General features: G+C 34.2%; 1 long non-coding RNA gene across 2 annotated transcripts; it reads right to left on the bottom strand.

Moving 5' to 3' along the window:
• Positions 1–1,457: 1,457 nt before the first annotated feature.
• On the bottom strand, positions 1,458–10,694 carry LOC104646819 (uncharacterized). 2 transcript variants are annotated; one of them, XR_011220637.1, is made up of 4 exons: positions 9,669–10,694; positions 5,263–9,576; positions 2,022–2,125; positions 1,458–1,853 (listed from the first exon to the last, which is right to left on the bottom strand). It is a non-coding gene; the product is annotated as an uncharacterized lncRNA (long non-coding RNA). The 2 variants fall into 2 exon arrangements; XR_740993.4 differs by having other exon boundaries at positions 9,457–9,576; positions 9,669–10,687.
• Positions 10,695–21,426: the final 10,732 nt, after the last annotated feature.

Genomic DNA, 21,426 nt, shown 5'->3' with positions numbered 1-21,426 from the left:
AACTATAATAAGAATAAAAAAAAATGGGTGTTCGTGTAGGAAATATTCACGTAGGGGTTATTTCAAATACAGAGCAGCAGTTAACATTGCAACTTACCTTATCAAATTGTCAGATTTTGATGTCGACTCTTGTGTATGCTAAATGGAGTGCACAAGAAAGGCTACAACTTTGAAAGACTATCTATTCAGTAGGTTACAACTTGCACTTACCCTGATTGGTAGGAGGGGACTTCAATGTTGTATTGAGTGATGAAGATAAAATAGGGTGTTTTTTAATTTATTGTCATGATTATGAGGATATTTCTATTTGTATTAACTCATATGAGTTTTTGCTAGTGATATCAAAGAAAGTCCTTTCACATGGTGGAATGGATGGATAAATAATGCTTGTGAATGTAAGAGGTTGGATAGAATTGTGATCAATCAAGAGTTCTTAAATGTCTACGGTATTATAGAAGTATAACATCTAGCTAGATTTGTATCTAAACATGCACATTTTTTATTCAGTTATGGAGATCAAAATACAATAGTCATGAAACCTTTTAGATTTTTGAAGTTATGCGTTAATGAAGTTGATTTTAAGAAAGTGGTAAAATGTAACTGGATTACTATAGGGAGGAAAATATTTTTGCCAAGTTGAAACAAAAGATGAAGAGAACAAAACATGTTTTATCTCTTTGAAGTAAAGAGAAATATGGTGATATCTTTAAGCAACAAGTCATACCGAGGGAGATTGTTAGAATGAAAGAATTTTTATTTAAAGATCAACCACCTAATACTGCAAACAGATCCATTTTATAGAAAGTGCAAGCTAAGTTCAACAGATACTAGTTATACGAGGAAAAATTTTGGAGGCAGAAAGCAGGTTTTATTTTTAAAAGGAGATAGAAACACTAGGTTTTTTCACAATCTAATATATGGAAGAAGGAAGAAATTATCTTTGAACAAAATAATGAACGAAGATGGAAGAACTAATATATAAACTTATTTCTTTCTATCAAAAAATTACTGGAGGGGCTACTACCACTACAAGAAAATAGTTTTTTAGTGAGAGAAAATTTGATCGCTAAAGGTCTTGATCCGATCGTTATTAACCTATAACGATCAAAAATAATCTGGTCATCAGTGGTCCCTAAAAGCTCTGTCGTTAAAGGTTAACGATCGGATTAAAAATTCGGTCGCTAAATAACTTCAGTTATGGCTAAAAACTGATCGTTATACATCCTTTTAATGATCAATATTTTCTTTAGTTAATAGTATTTCCGATTTGTTAAACCTTTATTATTATGACAAAAAAATTGATTGTTGTAGGTTATCTTACTGACTTGTCTACCTCTGTAAATACTTGTCTTATTATCTTTAAAAAATTAAAAGTTCTGACATATATTGTAAACTAAATATTAATCATTCTTTGTAAGCATTCATGTATACACAAAATTAAAACATATCTAGTAATAATATATAAAACAATCAATATTCATATAAAATTTCATAATAAATTCTACAGAACAAAAAGAATCACATTACATAAAAATGTAAACATCCAGTATTATGGATCATTATTATTGCAACTCCTAAGGAATGATCACGACAAAATTTCAGTTGGTATAGATGGGCACATCTTTTACCACTCCAAACAAAACATAAAGACAATTGTGTTACTTCTGTGCTTCAACTTGCTATGACACCTTTTTGTTGATTACTCGAATCTAATATTCTACTGGTTAAAGTAGACCCACCTTTTTCTGGATAGTGATGCATCTTAATCCATCATCAACCAATAACCAAAAAAATAAAGTTAAACTTGATGTTATCAGACTTTGTTTCCTTATAAATATTGACCCCTCCCTGACCTGCATTATCAACAAATTATCCTCAATCCATAAGTAGTGAAAATCAGAAATAACAGAAACATGCTACCATCCTTAAAAGATTTCATCTCTTTTATTGAACAGAAATACAGAAATAATTTTTTAAACAAAAATATAAAATGCAAGTAATTAAATAATAGAGGCACATACTTTTGTCAAACTTGAAAGTGGGCAAACTCAAGTAGAGAAGATGCATCATTGAAGACAACTCTGATTTAGGCAGAAATCATGTTTTTTCGCGAATATCAAATATGCTTCCAAATGTACATGTAAATTCAAAATGAAAATGTGGATTAAAGTAGCCTTAGTAATTGACAACAAATACCCAACTACATAACAAACATACACAGACATATGATCAACTGAATTTCAAAATCTTAAACAAAAATGTTTCGTCAGTTTGATTATGTTTAAAGCATCATTTAAGAGTCCGCCACACTAAATATATATCAACAAACTTATTTTTCACAAAGATGCATAAATCATAATCAAAACATTAGCAGAATGAACATTATAAGAAAAATAATGGTGCACCACACTATTCAAACAAGTATACACTTTAAGGTCTCTTGAAATTTTAGAGAGACATTGATTAGAATCTCTATCTTGAAAGAGAGCTTGAAAAAAGATGTGATTTTACCTCTTAACTATATCACGATCCAAAAATAAGAATAATTGAGAAGAAACTAATTTCTCATTCTCAGCTAAGTGATTTCTTAACAGCTTGAGTATATAGGAATAATGAAAATTTCACATGAGGGAGCAAATATAGAAATATTCTAACCGCTGCTCGAGAATTGTGCTCAAGTTTTTCAGCTAGTAAAAGGGCACAGATAGATAGGTTCGGACAAAGATAGAACATGATTCATGGTAATATCATTTAAAATATCATGCATACAAAAGTAAGAATCTAATAAAACAAAATACGAAGACATCATTTAGCTACTCCAGGTCTGTCCTCATTTGTTTAAGCAAAAGAGATGGTTTAATTTATTAAAACTACTTAATATAATGGAAAGCACAAATAAGATAGACTTTTGGTGGAAAAAGCAGTGATGAGCTTCAATTAAGAAAGTATAAACAATTGTTTTTTCTTTAGTATCTTAAGAAATTTAAGAATCACAAAAGTCTATTAAGCAAATATGTGTGAACAACTTGTAAGCAGCTACATATTTATACTCATTTATAATTGTAAATTGGGTTAAGTTTAGTGGCTTCTCCTCTGGAGGTTCATAGTTCATATTATATTTTTTCATAGTAGTTTTAAGATAAAAGAAGTAGAATAGGTTCTATTGAATCTTAATTATTTACATAAAATAGAAAGCTAAACAAGCAACATAATTCTTTACATAGTTGGCAAGTTGAATGATCATTTATTCCAAGTATTCTTAGTTCCTAAAAAACGTTTATTCATAATGATTCTTATCAAGAAAGAAAACATTATCCTTAGAAAACCTAAAACAGAAATTCAAACAAGTGACTACATTCATTTCATGAATAAGAATATAATAAAGCGAATAACGAATCATTTTTACGACAAACTCTTTATGGCAAGGGAACTTTAGTTAATTAAAATATTTTCTCACATCTTAGAGGAGCTTATGAGAAGATTTCTTTCACTTACCAAGCAAGATATATTTAGGAGAAGATGTAGTTGTTTACTATTTTAGTTACGAGAAATACACAATAATAGCAAGGAAGAGATTGCTCTTTCACTTTTTTCGATGAAAAACAACCACTACACAACAACATAAAACACATTTTCTATAATATTATTCATACCAAGAATGCATAAACATATACTTTAATTAATTAGCAAAATATCTTTCAAGAAGACAATATGGTCTAAATATTCTAAATAAACTAGTCAACAAGACAATGTTTGATTATATCAACCGGAGTGAGTATTATATTGTCTTTGCTTAACTAGTTTGCTTGATGCTATTGAAGGTGACCTTTGTTTGCAGACCTTTCGTGCAAGAACCTTTCTCTTAGATAGTGACTGCACAAGGACAAACTTTAAAACCATAACATAACCTCACAAAGAACACACGAAGCTTTAAGTCATAATTTCTATTGAGAATGTCATGCAAGAAATATATAGTGAAGAAATCTTCAACTTAAAGAAAAAAAATATAACAAAGAGAATAAAGAAAGAAAAAAAAGAAACACAGAGAATTGTGACTAAAGAAAACAAGAGTGAAATAGAGATAACTACAGAGAGGGAAATAAAAAAGGCTGCAAGAGTGGCACAAAAGAGGAAACTGTTGAAGGAGAAAGAGAAGGAGAATATGAAGAGAAAGAAGGAGGATGAATAGGAATACATGGAGTTTGAAGAAGAAAAATAACAGCATTTCATGCCTTTTCTTCTTAAAAATTGACATTTTATATAAAGGAGAAGCGATCACTTCCTGCATTAATGGAACATTCTGATTTAATGATGCATTTGTATGTATCGGACCAAGCTTTTATATTCAGTAATGAAGTTCTTTCTTGTGATCTTAAAAGATTAACTTCCGAATAAGCTTTAAAGTCCCGTCCTGAGCAACTGATAATTCAAAATGGTCCAATATTTTTACAATCTACAGAAACTCAGGAATCTATTCAAGTTGCAAATTAAAGCACAATCCAATACCAAAGCTCTCATGACTGGTGGGCAACAAAAACAACTTATAGAGACAAAACAAAATGTCTTTTTTTGCTTAACCTTAATAATACATAAGTTAAGGCATATCTATTTATTCTTTAAATTGCCTACATATAACGATAAGATCAAACGATGATCACATAAAAAGCAACAAAGAACCTACAAGTTGTCACTTCTTTTAAGAACTGAACAACAACTCTCAGAAAGAGAGACTACAAATTAACTAAAGCATAAAATGTTTCCTCTTTCAACAAATTCTGAACTGGAAACATAATGATTCAGTGAGGCGAAAATTTTAACATCAAGCATATACCTAAAACTCAAACGATAACTTTATATCATAGAACCCAACAAAATGCAAATCACAGCTAAACTTCTACCAACAAAATCACCATATATTTTCTGGCACTTTGTTTTATCCCTCCAAGATTGTAAATGTTTGAAAGTCCAATCGGAGAAAGACTTAATTTTTTCATAAACATACATGAAAGAGAAAGTTAATCCATAAAGAAGGAGAGAATAGAGAATACAATACACATAAAATTCAATGATGCTACAAATACTTCCTTCTGTAACCCAAATTAAAGAACCCCAAAATAGAATAATTGAAATCAATAGTATGACAAATTCTTGAACACCAACATCATCAAAGCAATATTAACATCCATATACTTACAATTGTTATCCTATTCCTATTTATTTGAAGCAAAATTAACATATTATAGGGTAATTGTCAAATCTTACCTGAAGAAGAAACTCTAAGATGAACAATTTATGCCCATAGGGGTGAGAAACAAACCTTCTTCTCCTAAAACATAAAGGAAATTGATGTTGGTGATGATTATATTGTCAGTTCTTTCACCATAATTGTGTGGGTGTGTTTTGATGGTTTTTCCATACTAGAATTAATGCCTTTTTACACGGAACTCTTGAGGAGGAAGTCTATATGTCTCAACCTCCTGGTTTTCTGGATACCGCTCATCCAGGATATGTCTGCCGACTTTTACATGGGTAGGGAAAATGGGATAAGTCGTTGTTAGGGGAAAAAATAAAAGGCAAAAACACTACAACCTAATATTAGTTGATTAATCAATTTTTACCGACCGGCTATCATGATTTTTACTGACGGATAATTATCCATTGTTAATATAGATAAAAAAAATTAACTTTTAACGTCTAAGAATATGTTCGGTCACTATAAGAATATTTATAGCTATTGAACTGATGTCCCTTCATTAAGAAATGGTTGTTAAAAGTCATATTTCTTGTAGTGTACACATGAAATGTTACTATTCAATCATATTTTGTGTATGGTTGATGTTGGAGACAATGATACAACAAATGAATTACACATAGTAGATGAGATTAAAATAAAAGTGTTTGAATTGAACAATAATGGTGCAAGTGAACCTGAGGTCTTTTTTACCAATCTTGTTAGGACATTGTTGGTACTGATATCTTAGACGTGATTCATGCCTTCTTTGAAGGGCACATCGTTTCTGAATTCATCACTCATACAAACTTGATTTTATTACGTAAGAAGGATGTTACACCCTCAAAATGAAAATGGAAAAGCTAGAGCTTCACATAAGTTTCTTGAGTTAATAACTTGATAAATTAATGAGACATAGTATCCAATGGCAGGTTTGAGTGATTTTGAAGTCAAACATCAAGGGACGACCATGACATCAGGAAACTAGTCTTTTGTATGCTAGTATGCTCTTGAATGTTTTATGTGTTTTGGTGTGTCGTTTGGAGTCTAAAATGATAGAGAGTGACCCTAGTATCTAGATGGTGATGTTTAGGGTCGAAATATACATGTATGAATCCCTAAGTACTACCCTAAGGGTCCTTGAGGACCCAATTGTTGTCCAAAGGCTTTAAAGACAAACTTGAACCACGACTATGGTTAACGTCCCATCAAAAGGGGCAATGGCTCCGCAATTAGTCGTAGGAGATTAGACCACAAATTAGGGAGTCCCTAACAAAAACACCGGAGGATAGGACGATCCATCAGCTAGATGACGCCTTATCAATAGTCGCCTGCAACACTGTGTCCTATCCACGACCAACCAAGGGGTGAATTGGTAAATTCATACTACGTTCCAATTAAGTCATGGACCATTTTTTAGTATTTTTAGGTATTTTAAGTATATTAAATCAATTAAACACTCACTTATACCCTAACATCAAAATCAAACTCTTCCCTCTCAAATATATTCTCTCAAGAACACCATTGAAGGTCTAGGTCAAATTCAAGAATTGACTTACAAAGTGGGTTTGATGAATGTGATTGGATATCGTTAGAATTGTGATTATACTATGTTGTATTATTGTTATTTATTGATATTAATGCCTAATTATGATGAATTGTTGGAGAATTGAGAAAGGGTGATCATGGCTTGGATGAAGGGTAAGTTGACTTATATTGTTTTATTCCTTATTGAATTGCTCTTGTGTGGTATGGTCCACTTATGGTGGCGGTGTTTAGCTAATGTATATGAATATGTATGTGCATTGTGGTTATGGACTTGAGGGAATTGAATGTGAGTAATATTATGATGCTTATGTATAACGATGTGTTATGAAGTTATGCATGTGATTCTTGAAGATAGCATGATTATTGAAGTATAATGTGAATGTGAAGTATGATTGTGTGTGGATTAGGATAAGTAGTATGATCATGTTTAGAATACAATGTCATGAATGATGGTGGTTATTTGAAAGCCTTTCTCACATATACACACTCAATGAATAAATGAATGAATGAATGAAGCTAATGAAAATGTAATTAATGTGAGTCTATTTGAAAAGTTTTCTCAATAGAACTCTAATGAATGAATGCGGGATTTTGGGTGGACACTCTCCATGAGTAGAGGTGTAGTGTCTAGTAGCAACCTAAATATTCCTAAAAGATTTCCAATGAATGAATGAGAGGTTGGGATGAGTACTCTTCGTGAGTTGAGATGTAGTACTTAGTAGCAATCCCTTAACCTATAGTTAATGAATGTAATGAAAGTCTAAAACTCTATGGGGATTAATGCTTAGCACCAAGAGGATTTGAAAGGGGTGGATACTCTCCGTGAGTAGAAGTGTAGTATCCAAAAGTAACCTCTTTAAATGGGTACTCTCCGTGAGTTAAGGTATAGTACTTAGAAGCAATATCCATATACCTTAAATATCCGCCCGCATAAGACTAGCTAGGGGTGTTCCACGTAAAGGCTAAAAGAATTACCCTACCTTAGGCAAGTGGGGATCTCTCATTCAGTAAGGGTTAATAACAAGATTCGATGTTAAACTCCCATTGTCTATGTGGTTAATGATTGCCCCCAACAAATGAATGTAATGAACTAGGTCTTCTTAAGGGAGTACTACTTAGGGTAGGTGGTGGAATGGGACGACATATATGCATTGCACAAGCAGACATTTGGAGGGATTCTTAGTGTGTCTTTGTAATGTTAATGTATGAATGGGTTTCTATATGATGTTAGTGAAGTAATTTGACCTTATGTCTAATGTTCATGAAGCATGTTGGTATTATGTCTAATGCTAATGAAGGTTATGTGAATGGTTAAATGTGATGTGCCTAGTCTAGGGGGGTTCCAAAGGAGCACTAAGTGGGAGTAGTAGAATGGGATGCTACTTTCCCGTCGAAACAAAGGAGGTGGTGCAGTGTTTTCAGATTTGAGGCCTATTAGTTTGAGTAATTTTCTGAATAAGATCATATCCAAATTAATAGATGAAAGAATTGAAGGTGTATTATCAAAGTTAATCTCAGAAAATTAGGGTGAATTGGTCTTCTTGATAAAGTAGGTAGACAAAAATGAATTTTAATACAATGGTGATCGATAAAATTTGGAGATTGTTGTTGCTACATCTTTATCAATGGTCACACACATGATATCTTTCACTCATCTAATATGAATGGAGCAATGATACCCTTTGTCACTTGCTCTATTTATTCTATTATCTGAGGTATTGTCAAATGCTTTGAATAATCTATTTGACAACAAAGATTTCAAGAGTTTTGACATGTCTAAGTGGAGTGACAACATTAATCACCTTAAGTTTGTAGATGATACCATGATATTTGTATCCGCGTACAACATACCTTTGGTATTTATAGATATTTTGGAGAGATATGAGAAAGAATCAGGCAATAAAATAAACAAAGAGAAGAGTTTTTATTACATGCTTAATAAAGCTACTTTGAATATTATTCAAGAAGTTGGGAACCACTAGTTTTGCAAGAGGAGATTTCCCTTTATCTAATATTAGATGCCCCATTAATCATGTCAATAAGAAGGAAAATCAATTTCTCTGAGTTAGTTAAAAAGTAGTACAAAATAAGTTTCTATTAACGTTATTTTCAGGTTGCTAACTACAGTAACTTCTAGTATTTATTTTATTTACCTTTTGTTACTACTTTGAATAAGTCTCCTACTATGTGAAGCACATTTAGGAGTAGTTACAGTTTCAATTTAGCATAAGCTAGGTGCAGATCATGTGTAGGTGGTGGTCTGCACTTTAGCATCAGCTGGTTGAAGATTATGTATATAAATATAATAGCTTTCTACAAGACTTAATAAAATTATCTTTTGGCCTTATCGTATTAATCTTTATATGGTATCAAAGCATCTATAAGATCCACCAAGTTAGATTCATTTCATTATTCTTAAGCTCTCTCCTACGACTCTAGTCACTGATGCTACTGCTGTTAGCAGTTCTACAGTTTTGACCACTACTCATGTGGTACAATTTAACCATGTTGTGCAGTTACCTATTAAAAGTACTCTCAATTTTTCAACATGGAAAGCACAACTTGTGATGCTACTAAATGGACATCAACTCATGAGACATCTTGATGGAGCAAAAAACCGTTTTATCACCTACTACTACCCAAAATGATCGTCTTATATCAAATAACAACTATTAGACCTGAATCTCTCAGGATCAATTGATCCAACAAGGAATGATGGCATACGTTGATCCTACGATTGCTCCAACTATTGCAGCAACACCATCTACTACCAAAGTATGGGCACTTCTTCACACAACCTATACCAACAAAAGCCATACTCGCATCTTTAGCTTGAGTGATCAATTGTAGAAGTACTAAGAAGGATAAAAAGTCATTGCAAAGTACTTACAAGAGGTTCGTTCTCTCTCTGATGCTCCCAATGTTTCTGGTTCACCTTTCAACGACAATGAACATATTGTCAAAATTCTTAGTAGACTTGGCCTCGAGTATAGAGAACTCTCTACTGTAATACATGCACGAGACTCTTCTTTGAGCCTTGAAGAATTATTTCACAAGCTCACAAAATATGAATTTTTTTCTTAAAACATCAAGATTTGAACAAACCATTCTTTGTGATCACAATTGTTATTGCCCAAAAGTCCAACACGCCTCACCAATTCAACAGGAACAATCCTCGCTTCAACAATCAGCAGTGGAAAATATCTCAATATCGACAATAGAATTCCAGCAATAAGCAATTGAACTCCAACAATCATCCAAATAGGAGTCAATATAAGCAATCTGTCAAATGCCAATTGTGCCAAAAGTTCGGACACAAGGTATATGTTTGTCGCTCCAAGTCACACAATTATTTTGAAGTTAAGGCTAACTTTGAATCTGGCTTACAATCATCTGAAAACTCTTGGGTTCTAGACTCTGGAGAAACTCACCATGTAACTACAGAACCCCACAACCTTGAAGAGTGTACAGAAAGTGACGAGATTTCTATGGGTGACGGTAAAACCATTCCCAAAGCTCATATTGGTTCAACTTTGGTTCAGGAATCTAATACTGCTTTTAAGCTTTCTGACACACTTTGTGCTCCTTTAATAAATAAGAATCACATTTTTGTTGCTAAGTTTTGTCAAGATAATCTCGCATCTATTGAATTCTTCCTTTTTACTTTTATTGTGAAGGACGCATACTCTGAAGCTGATGGTACAAGACAAGAATAATAATGGACTATATGAGTGATTGCATCTGCAATCTAGGATGCCATCCATTCACATCTCCTCCAAAAAAGCCCCACTTTAACTTTGGCACTGTTGATCGGGTCATCACCGCTCTAGAATTTTACATCTTATTTTGAAGAAATTTTTTTTATCTGTTGTTGCTGGAAAAGACAAGTTTGACCCTTGTAATTCTTGTTCTTCGAATTAAGCGCATCATTTTCGATTTCAACGGCTCACTTTTTCCAGTAATATTCCTTTTCAGATTGTTTTTAGTGATGTATGGGTACCATCACATGTTTTGTCGATGAAAAATTATATTACTGCATTTTTGTTAATCAATACACCAAATATATTTGTTTGTATATGCTCAAAAACAAAAGTGAGGTTGCTTCAATATTCTCAAAGTTTTATCCTTTAGCAGAAAAAAATTTCAAAACAAAAATTCTTTAACTTATACAGACGGAGGGGGTGAATTCATCGGTCTTCATCCCTATTTAAAAAAATGGCATTGAACACTTGATTTCATCTCCCTACACACCTCAACGTGTTGCCATAGATGAACGTGGACATCGTCTTATTCTTGAAATTGCTAAAACTCTTCTTCCTGAAACCTTCTTACCACATGAATTATGGTCTTTTGTCTGTCATTATGATTTCTACCTTATTAACAAACTTCCCAATCCCATTTTGAATAATGATTCTCCCTACCAAAAAATATTTGGTGGATGTCCTAATTATACCACCCTAAGAGATTTTGATATTCTTTGTTATCCATGGCTTAAACTTTATACCAAAAATAAACTTGATCCACGGTCCACCTCGTGCGTATATTTAGGTATCTGTCAAACTCATCATACTCATATCTACTTTGACCCGGTTCAGTCAAAATTTTTTGTAAGTCGTGATGTACAATTTTTTGAAAAATAATTTCCTTTTAAAAGAATGTTCATTCATTAGCGGAAATAGTCTTCCCAATTATGTTGGGAGTTGTTAACTCCAAAGGGGAGACTCCAACAACAATTCCAACTCCTCCTCTCCTTATCCCACCACTTATTCTAATATCTGTAGAGTCCAACTCTCATAATACAACCTCATCCCCAAGTGATGTTCATTCCAATAGCCACGACCAATTACTAGTAGCTGCAGAGACATCAAGTAATACACAACTTTCTGCTCCTTCTTTTCAATTTCCTTCCCCTTCTTTGTTGTAGTATACTGCCACCCATAACCCTTTGCTTACGTACTAGAGACGCATCACTAAAGGTAAATTCATCCAAAACCCAACATCCACTCCCATCCCCTAGCAACACCACTCTTCCACCCCTAACATCCAATGATCCTTCTACTGCAACACATGCTACCTCGATTCCCCCACCACCCTTGAATTGAATTTTAACTGGGTCTCATAATAACATCTCCAATTTAAAAAGAAAACTCACTTTTCTAACCCATTTGATTCCTACACATGTAACTTTCAAACACGTGATAAACATAAAGAGTGTAGACAATCAATACAAGTAGAGTATGATGCCTTAATCAGAAATTAAATCTTGAAACTCGTTATGCGAGACTTGTCCAATAATATTGTGGACTGCAAATGATTGTATTGGATTAAGCAAAAAGTAGATGGCTCTATAGACAGTTTCAAAGCTCGTCTAGTTGCTAAAGCATTCATGCAGCGCCCTAGTTTGGATTTTCATGAGACATTCAGTCCTGTTGTAAAACCAACAATGGTAAGGTTAGTTCTATCTATAGTTCTGCAACATAATTGACCAATCCATGAACTTGATGTCAATAATTCTTTCCTTCAAGGAAAATTGGACGAAGAAGTGTTTGTGTCTCAACCCAAAAATTATCAATCCTCAATTCCCGAATCATGTTCTTGAACTATGTTGCCAGGAAGACTAGCTAGTGGATCCACCTAAAAAGCTATGTTTATGTTTGTTTTTACTTTGGCCGGTATACCACCTTCCTTCGATATAAGGTTTTCAACACCGGATTCCGCACTTCGCTCTTGTGGTCTATGTCGGTTAAGGCAAGTGTTCCCTAAAATAAAATGAAGTAATGGAGTACAAACTAACTAAGGTGACTTGGGAGGTTGACTTAGCCTAGATAGGGGTATGAGACTACCTATGCCTTGAACTAGTTTGCCTTGAAGGGATTTTTAGGAGGTTGTTACTATGCATGGATATGCTTATAATGATACATGATATGTATATGATGAACTTGCACATTGTTGATACTATATGTTGATTGGTGTCACTTATGAATATGTGTTGGTCTATATTGTCAAAGAATGATGTTTATGTACTCTTAAATGCTATGCTATGTGAAGTAGGAAGTTAGTCATGATTCTTGTTGGGTTCCTTGATTGAGTAAGGTTATGAGATTTGCTTGGTCATTGAACTTGTTAACTTGATAGGGGTTATGGGTAATTGTCTTGATTTGGTTATGTTATAATGAACTCTTATTCATGCTAGTTGTGGTTATGACTTGTTGATAGAGTTACTTGGACTATATGTCTAATTACCTGATATGCATGTTGACTTGACTAGTTTGATGTTGTTGGTCTTGTGATGTACATGCCTATGACTTAATGAATATGCCTAAGTGATTTGGTATGGCCTTGTTGAATATGCATAAGTGTTTTCAAAGTAAATTGCATACCTTTATAACATGTCCCTTTTCTTAGCATGTTTTAAAAGTATGTGTGCATATGGTCTCATACTTAGTACAAGTGTACTAACTCCATTTCTCCAACATTTTAGGTTTCGATCGTTGAAGTGCTTTGAAGACGACTTGAAGAAGGCTTAGATCTCTTACTCATCCAAAAAGGGTAGGTCCGCACTTTCCGAGGGCGATGCCACTTGTTATGCTGTAATTTATCTATCTTTAGAAAAATCACTTTTTAAAATGTTCTAAGTATAAAACATTTTATGAAAATACTTAAACAAGAATATCCACTTAATTTTTTAAAGAAATTAAGAAAACTTAATTTAAAAAGATTTTAACAGATTAAATTTTAATAAATTTAGAGCAAACGTGTAAGAGGTTCTCATTTACGCTTCAAGAAGGTTTTTTAGGCATTTGAAACGTCTGCTAACACGCTGTTATCCTATGACTTAGGTTAATTATAATAGTACTATTTATTTGTTTATTATTATTTTTTTTGAGAAAGATTAATTTGTAATATTAAATTGGAACTTTTAAGAAAAAGGGACCTTAATTGAAATATTTAATTAAACAAATTATATTATTAGGATTTTAAAAAATTTGCACTAATTACACTCCTTTGAATTGTTTTTAAGAATATATAATTTGAACCAAACATGATGACTATATTTTAAAAGGGAACCAAACTTTTTAAAGTGAGATACTAAAGAAAAAAAACATGTTTTTCTTTAGTTTATTTGATTAGCTATCCTTTTAAGAACAAATATATTTTGATTAGCTATCCTTTCAAGAACAAATATACTTAATAAACGATATAAAAATTTGACTAGTGTACTAGACATAAAATAAATGAACACAAGAGATGTTTTAAAGGTAAATTAACATAAAGAAAATAACTCCTATTTTGGGGATCTAAGTAAGTTAATTAAAATGAATTATGGTTAGAGTTAAAAGTAATAAGTCAAAGCATAATCAAATCAATTAAAGGAGTAAAAGAGATGATGAAATTGTGCCCTTCTTGGGTGGAAATCTTGAGTTTTAACCAAATCTCATTTTTGTATACATTGACTGTATATCGGTGTATATTGGTATGTATATCAGTTTTTTGCGTGTCTCCTGCTTCCACACACCTACATTTTACCTCATCTCTATATTTTCACATTTTTGGCTGCATATTTTTCTGCCATGAACCTGTATATCAGTGTATAAACGTTGTATACATCATGTATACAGCCCATTTCTCGGGCGTTTGAACATTCCAGCAGCATGTTGGGTCTCTGGGACCTATAACAGCTTCCAAATACATAGGAGGCTGACTCATGGAATGGAGAAGACAAAGATCGAGCCTTTATGGCTCAACTCGGAAAATGCAAGGTAGATGAGTACACCATGGACTCGAGAGAGATATACATACACACAAAGAAGGAGAAAAGAATTAGAAAAGAGATAAAAGCCCCCAACGAACGCATGATCAAATGATTAACTAGCGACAAAGATAGACACATTATTCTATGAAGTAAGAACATAATTAAGAGCTAATATGCTTCTACAAAAGGTGTTGATATTGTATCCAAAAGGGAGAAATAATAATTAATTAAGAGTAGGATAGATCATTACAGAAAGCCTCTTGACTAGATAAAAATATATACTATTAACTAAATGATGTAAAGAAAAGTTAAAAGGGAACTAAATGAATTCATTTTTAAACAAAATGGCACAAAGGCATGAAAGCTATAGTGGAAAACTTGTTGGGAAAGACAAAGCACTAACAAAGAATGCCTGACAAGATAATAGCGGAAGAATACCCAAGTCTATACTTTCCCTTCTCGATTTGAACCAAGAGAAGACAAACAACCACAAGCAATATGATATTAAGGCAGCAAGTAATTCAACCAAACAAATATAACAAGGCAATAATAAACCAATCACATAAGACACCAAGATTTACGTGAAAAACCCTTCGATGTGAAGAGTAAAAAACCACGGAACCAAAAGCTCCACTATAATCACCAAGAGTTACAATATTGTTCTCCAAAATTGTCCACAAAACAAGTGCCAAACAACGAGCAACAACAAAATAAGATTGCACCAAATCTAGAGAATTAAAGGAGCAAAATCACCAATTTCGCAGCTACTGTTCACGATAGCAAAACTGAAGATGCAGGCCACCAAATCCAACTATGTCAGTTCCTAATCAAAGATTGAGATGAAGATAATATTCTGTCCAAAAATCAGCTCAATCGGACAAGAAACGAAGCGGAAATCGCAATTTGAAGTTGGCTGTTAGGGCTGAATTTTGACTGCGAAAATTGCTCTCTTTCTCTCTTTTTGGCTGCTGAAAAAACTCTCTGTGTATATGAAAATAAGATCTAAATAGACTTATATTTGCCTCATAAGAATGGTCCTATGGGCAAAAATGGGTTGGTCCAAATTGGGCTTTTATTTATCCACATAGGAAGGGAAAAAGGCCTATAACCCAACAATTCTCCCCCTCACGACTATGTGGAGGAGACCTCCATCCCGGCGACCATGCAACAATCTTCAAACTTCCCTCTTGGCAAAGCTTTAGTCATCATATCGGAACCATTTTCATTTGTATGAATCTTTTCATGCTCAAGAAACTTAGAATCCAACACATCTCGAATCCAATGGTATCTCACATCAATGTATTTAGACCGACCATGGAACGTAGAATTCTTGCCAAGATGTATAGCACTTTGACTGTCACAATAAAGTACATACCTCTCTTGAGCACAACTAAGTTCCCCCAAGAATCTCTTCATCCAGAGCAATTCTTTACAAGCTTCAACGACAGCAATAAGCTCAGCTTCTCTTGTAGATAGAGCAACACATTTTTGCAACCTAGATTGCCAAGACACAGCCCCCCTGCAAAAGTAACCAAGTACCTTGAAGTAGACTTGCGAGTATCAACATCACCAGCCATGTCTGAATCAGTATAACCACAAAGAATAGGCTTCCCTATACCAAAACACAAACTCAGACTAGAAGTGCCACAGAGATATCTCATAACCCACTTCACAGCATTCCAATGTTCTCTTCCCGTATTAGAAAGAAAACGGCTAACAACTCCAACAGCATGAGCAATATCCGGTCTTGTACAAACGATCGCATACATCAAACTACCAACAGCTGAAGCATAAGGAACTTTCTTCATATCTTCCTTCTCATCATCACTAGAAGGACACTGTTTCGTGCTCAATTTGAAGTGCATAGCTAAAGGTGTACTGACAACCTTAGCTTTGTCCATGCTGAATCTGCGAAGTACTTTCTGAATGTACTTCTCTTGTGATAATACCAATTTCTTGTCCTTTCTATCACGGACAATCTGCATGCCAAGAATCTGCCTTGCTGGTCCTAAGTCTTTCATAGCAAAAGACATACTCAATTCTTTCTTCAACTTCTGAATCCTGCAAGTATTATGACCAACAACAAGCATGTCATCAACATAAAGCAACACAATAATAAAGTCACCATCAGAGAAATTTTGCACAAAAACACAATGGTCTGAAGAAGTCTTCTTGAAGCCCTGCTGACTCATAAAAGAACCAAACTTCGTGTACCACTGCCTGGGAGCTTGTTTCAAACCATACAAGCTCTTCTTCAATTTGCAAACATAATTCTCTTTACCCTTGACTTCAAAACCTTCCGGTTGCTCCATATAAATTTCTTCATCTAAGTCACCATGGAGGAAAGCAGTTTTAACATCCATTTGCTCAACCTCTAAATCTAGACTTGCAGCCAAGCCTAGAACCACACGAATGGGTGACATCTTCACAACTGGAGAGAATATCTCATCAAAATCAACTCCCCTTTTCTGATTAAATCCCTTGACAACTAATCTAGCTTTGTACCGTGGAACTTGATTACCATCTTCATGTTTCACCCGAAAAACCCACGTGTTTTTCAAAGCTTTTCTGTCTTTAGGTAACTTAACCAAATCAAAGGTATGATTATCATGCAAGGATTTAATCTCATCTTCCATAGCATCAAACCACTTTTCTTTTTCTTCACTTTCCATGGCTTCATCAAGACTCTCACGTTCTCCCCCGTCAGTCAAGAGTACATACTCATTGGGAGAAAAACGAGATGAAGGAATTCTCTCTCTACTAAATCGTCTGAGAGAACTCTCTGGAGCATCTATAATTGGTTGTTGGACAACCACATCATCTTGCACTGGAGCATCAACAACATCATGCCGGTCATTCTGAACATGACCACCATCTTCATTATCAACTTGATTTTCATCATTATGAAGATTTTCTTCCAGTGCAATAGTCAAAGGAACTAGATCAACATCAACTAAGCTCTCACTACTCTGAAAATCAGCCTTGTCAGCTTTGTCAAAATCTGTAATTGTTTGGTCTTCAAAGAACACAACATCACGGCTTCTAACAAGTTTCTTCTCAACAGGATCATAGAAACGATAGCCAAATTCATCTTGACCATAACCAATGAAGATACACTGCCTAGTTTTAACATCCAACTTTGACCTTTCATCCTTAGGAATATGTACAAAGGCTTTACACCCAAAGACTCTAAGATGATCATATGAAACATTCTTACCAGTCCAAACTCTGTCAGGAACATCACCATCTAAAGCAACAGCAGGAGATAAATTGATAATATAAGCAGCAGTATTAAGTGCTTCTGCCCAAAAGGAATCTGACAGCTTAGCATCTGAAAGCATACATCTAACCCTCTCAACTAGAGTTCTGTTCATCCTCTCTGCTAAACCATTTAACTAAGGAATCTTTGGAGGAGTTTTCTGATGCCTAATACCCTGCTCTCTGCAATATCTATCAAAAGGACCAATATACTCACCACCATTATCTGAGCGGATGCATTTCAATGTCTTCCCTGTTTGTCTTTCAACCAAGGCCTGAAAACTCTTGAACACATCAAGTACTTGATCCTTGGACTTCAAAGGAAATACCCAGAGTTTGCGAGAATGATCATCAATAAAAGTCACAAAGTAAAGTGCACCACCATGAGATCTTACCTTAAAAGGACCACACAAATCAGAATGTACCAACTCCAGCAAATCAAGCTTTCTTGAAGGCGGATGACTCTGAAAAGAAACTCTTTTCTGTTTACCGGCTAAGCAATGAACACATTTCTTCAACTTTGCTTGTTTCACTCTAGAAAGCAAATTTTTCTTAGCCAAATTATCAATCCCCTTCTCGCTCATATGACTCAGCCTTCTATGCGATAACTCTGATAAAGTATCATTCTCCACCAAATTTAGTGAGTCTCTAGTCATGGATCCCTAAAATACATACAAGTTAGACAACTTGTCACCACGGGCCACAACCATCAAACCTCTAGTAAGCTTCCACTGGCCAACACAAAGTGTATTAACATAACCCTCATAATCAAGATATCCCACAGAAATCAAATTCAAGCGAACATCTGGAGCATGCTTGACATTATTGCCCATTTTCAATTGTCCCAATGCCAATAACTTCAACTTCATGATTATTGCCCATTTTCAACGTTCCAAAATTACCTGGCGTATAAGAAGAAAATAATTTCTTCTTTGGCGTGACATGAGAAGTAGCACCAGAATCCACAAACCAGCTAGACTCATCACGAACAAGATTAATGGCATTTGCATCACAACAAACAAGAAGATCATCATTAGCAACAACAGCAACACAATTTTCATTATCGCCTTCTCTCTTTTGTTGTCTCATATCTCTCTTGTGCTTGTAACAATATTTCATGATATGCCCATTTTTGTGGCAATAGTCACATGTAATATTCTTGTATTTAGACTTTGACTTGCTTTTACTTTTACCTCTATCATTCTGACCTCTGGACTTGTTTCTCCCCCTATCTTCAGTAACCAAAACATCGGAGTGTGAAGCTGAAGAAGATGAGGCTTGAGACCTTCTTCTCATTTCTTCATTCAAGACATCACTCTTAGTATATTCCATGGTTACAACACCACTGGGAGCAGAATTAGTCAAAGAAACTCGAAGAGTTTCTCAAGAGTCTGGCAGAGTATTAAGAAGTCAAAGTTCCTATATCTCATCATCAAACTTTACACCCATTCCGGACAGCTGGTCAAGAACATCCTGAAAATCATTAATATGATCAGAAATAGGAGTGCCCTCTTTATACCTGATATTCATTAATTGTTTCAATAGGAACAACTTGTTGTTGCCAGTCTTCTAAGCATAAAGTGTCTCGAGCTTGTCCCACAAACTTTTGACATGTGTCTCATTCACAATATGATTTCTAACATTATCTTCAACCCATTGTCTAATATAGCCACAAACCTGCAGATGCTCAAATTCCCATTTTTCATGATTCAAAGACTGAAGCTTATTAGAAGCAAACACAGGTAAATGCATCTTCTTGACAAATATAAGATCTTTCATCTTGCCTTTCCAAATATGATAGTTACTACCATTTAAACACACCATTTTGCTCATATTTTTCTCCATCGTTTAAAACGACAATCAACAATAATCAATGCTCTGATACCACTTTGTTGGGAAAGACAAGACACTAACAAAGAATGCCTGACAGGATAACAACGGAAGAATACCCAAGTCTATACTTTTCCTTCTCGATTTGAACTAAGAGAAGACAAACAACCACAAGCAATATGATAGTAAGGCAGCAAGTAATTCAACCAAACAAATTATAACAAGGCAATAATAAACCAATCATACAAGACACCAAGATTTACGTGGAAAACCCTTCGATGTGAAGAGTAAAAAACCACGGGACCAAAAGCTCCACTATAATCACCAAGAGTTACAATATTGTTCTCCAAAATTGTCCACAAAACAAGCGCCAAACAACGAGCAACAACAAAATAAGATTGCACCAAATCTAGAGAATTAAAGGAGCAAAATCACCAATTTCGCAGCTACTGTTCATGACAGCAAAACTGAAGATGCAGGCCACCAAATCCAACTCTGTCAGTTCCTAATCAAAGATTGAGATGAAGATAATATGCTGTCCAAAAATCAGCTCAATCGGATAAGAAACGAAGTGGGAATCGCAATTTGAACTTGGCTGTTAGGGCTGAATTTTGACTGCGAAAACTGCTCTCTTTCTCTCTTTTTGGCTGCTGAAAAACTCTCTGTGTATATGAAAATAAGATCTAAATAGGCTTATATTTGCCTCATAAGAATGGTCCTATGGGCAAAAATGGATTGGTCCAAATTGGGCTTTTATTTATCCGCACATGAAGGGAAAAAGGCCCATAACCCATCAAAACTATCGTTTTAGTATACCTAGATGTGGCTCTTAATATTCACAATTCATTTTTAAGAAATCAACAAACTACCAAGAAAGCTTCTAAATTAATAGGGAACCCAACTTGTAACTGAATGTGAATTGAATAAAATAACCACAAATAAAGCAAGGATGAGTAAATTAACATATGACGATGAACTTAAAACATCAACCCCCAGACTTCATCATTAACATATGAAAATCAAAGAAAAAAAATAAATAAAGGAAAGGGGGCACAACCCGTTGCAACACTCTGAACTAATGCTTGTATTTTTGCAACCTATCAAGACCCAGTCTTCTTATGATGAAAGACAAAATTTATGTTCTACAATAGCGACACATAATAAATTAATTGGACCATTTAAAATTGCTACGACAAAACATAGTAAATACTCAACGAGCAAGCTATGAGTCAGACAAATATTTATCTTCCACATGAAAAGTAAACCCGCCTAAACTTGAATGTTACTCACAATTAATTTGATAAACATTAGATATATTTACTTATGGGGACAATAATCCATACCGAAGGGAATTGGGAAGGACAGAAGCAGTGATGACATAAAAGAAACAAAAATAGGAAAACTTAATCTTAATCACAAATGTTCAACTAAATCTACATTTAAGCTATGTCTTCACTAGAAAAAAGAGCAATTAATTATGCTAAGGAAACTAGTTACAGTAAGCATGTGAATTCCTAATGAACAAAAGAATTTTTTTTTATATATTTGAACATGAAGATAACACTCATAAAAGAAACTCTAATAGGCTAAATTATAATAGAGAAACACAGATACATAATTTTATTAAAACAACCTTCAAACCACATGCCTATGACAATCATGCTCTCCCCGCGTTTAACTGGGCCGGTGATGTTCTAATAGATGGCCAAGATGAGTTTATAAAAAAAATTGGGAACAGGCAACAAACTCCAGTAGATTCACACAAGCTAAAATTGAAACCAAGATATTAACCTAACACATAATTCCA

The sequence above is a fragment of the Solanum lycopersicum genome, chromosome 4 (assembly GCF_036512215.1).
Source record: "Solanum lycopersicum chromosome 4, SLM_r2.1".
In the NCBI taxonomy this organism is placed as follows: Eukaryota; Viridiplantae; Streptophyta; class Magnoliopsida; order Solanales; family Solanaceae; genus Solanum; species Solanum lycopersicum.
Note: the sequence above shows the minus strand (reverse complement) of the source record. Positions and strands in the feature narration are given on the sequence as shown.